Here is a 1,845-nt window from a genome sequence, read left to right as displayed (position 1 = left end):
GTTTAGTTATTATTCTCTTGTGTTGTTTATCATGTTTTCATATGAACCCATGATGACGATAACTGCTATTAAGGGCTAATCGTGATCATGGGGTCGTAACGGATTTACTATGGAATTCTTTAGTTAAATTGTTTAATACCTTAGTGTGTGATGATTGTATGATATCTAGTATTGGTTGTGCGTATTCGTCTTATGTGCGTCGCGAAAATATAAGATAGGGTGTTAATCTCTTGTGAAGCGACGGTGGATCTTGAGATTTAGAACTTGCCATGCTAGCATAGGTTCATGTATGATGTGCATGATTAGTGGGTAACTCTAACCGTTTTATTCGCCCTGTGTAATCAAAAGGAATAACTTGTGCTTAAATCGTTATGTTGTCAATTTCTGTAGACATATAGGAACTCAACATAATTGATCCCTATTCAACTTCTATCTTAATTGTGGATGCTTGGTAGAATGGTATTAGTACAATGAAAGTTGGCTTTTATCAGTTTCATGTTATTCGATTAATATCATCACTGTTGCATGCTAAGGGTAATAACAATAACTATTGAAGGAAGTAGTAATGAAGTTGTGATCTCATGAGTGTTTTAATATTGTTAATTCGGAGTGTTAATTAAGTGATTAATTAAGTAGTTAATTGTAGTTAATATTTAGTCAACAATTATAAGTGTTAGTGTCTTAACATTGAGAAGTAATCATACATTGGTGAGTGAGTTTAATTGAACAATAATTAGTCTGAGTCTCTGTGGGAACGAACTAGAAAGTATTCTATATTACTTGCGAACGCGTATACTTGCGTGTATTATTAGCGTGTGTTTTTGCCCTAACAAGTTTTTGGCGCCGCTGCCGGGGACTCGGCATATTTGTTTAGTTTATGTACTTACCATCATTGGTCGTTAGGACTCAGTGATTAGGACGTATTTGTTACTTATTATTTCTGGTTGTGTTTCAGGTACTTTAGCGAGCGTTTATGCAAACTCGTTCTCGTACTCGCAAGAGGACTTTAGATACAGCCGAGGAGACAGACAAAGTTCTTGATATTCCGGAGAAGATAGAATTTGAAGATTCGGATTCAGGAAGTGAGCAGAAAGAACCAGTAATCATGGGTGATCGTATTGTTCAGGCCAATCCAGCTCTTAGGGACTTTTCTCGGCATAAAATTGATGACATTCAGTCAAGCATTCTTCATCCGGCTATTCAATCTAACACCTTTGAAATCAAGCCGGGCACTATTCAGATGGTGCAGAATTCTGTTTCTTTTGGAGGTGCTGCGACTGAAGACCCCAACATGCACACAAGGAATTTTGTCGAGATCTGCAGTACTTTCAAGTATAATGGCGTGACCGATGAGGCTATCAAGCTGAGGCTTTTCCCATTCTCACTGAGCAACAACGCTAAGGACTGGTTACATTCGGAACCAGCTGGGTCCATCACTACTTGGCAAGATCTTGCGCAAAAATTTCTGGTGAAGTTTTATCCGATGGCAAAGACTGCGGCTATGCGGAGTGCTCTTACTCAGTTTGCGCAGCAACCTACAGAATCTATGTGCGAAGCTTGGGAACGATACAAGGAAATGTTGAGAAAGTGTCCACATCATGGAACGCCCGATTGGATGGTGATCACTGGTTTCTATAATGGTTTGGGGGCCCAATCTCGGACCATGCTCGATGCAGCAGCTGGAGGCGCCTTGTGGGCCAAAAGCTATACTGAGGCTTATAATCTTATCGAGACTATGGATGCAAATGAGCATCAAAACCCAACACAGAGGATGATGCCTGGGAAGGTAGCAGGTATTCTGGAAGTCGATGCAGCCACTGCTATTGCAGCACAGCTCCAAGCGCT

The 1,845-nt window shown here is 40.3% G+C and overlaps 1 non-coding gene across 1 annotated transcript; it reads right to left on the bottom strand.

Moving 5' to 3' along the window:
• Positions 1 to 1,498: 1,498 nt before the first annotated feature.
• Positions 1,499 to 1,605, bottom strand: LOC141722732 (small nucleolar RNA R71). Its single transcript, XR_012575736.1, has one exon. It is a non-coding gene; the product is annotated as a small nucleolar RNA R71 (small nucleolar RNA).
• Positions 1,606 to 1,845: the final 240 nt, after the last annotated feature.

Source organism: Apium graveolens, chromosome 4 (genome assembly GCF_009905375.1).
Source record: "Apium graveolens cultivar Ventura chromosome 4, ASM990537v1, whole genome shotgun sequence".
Lineage (NCBI taxonomy): Eukaryota > Viridiplantae > Streptophyta > Magnoliopsida > Apiales > Apiaceae > Apium > Apium graveolens.
Note: the sequence above shows the minus strand (reverse complement) of the source record. Positions and strands in the feature narration are given on the sequence as shown.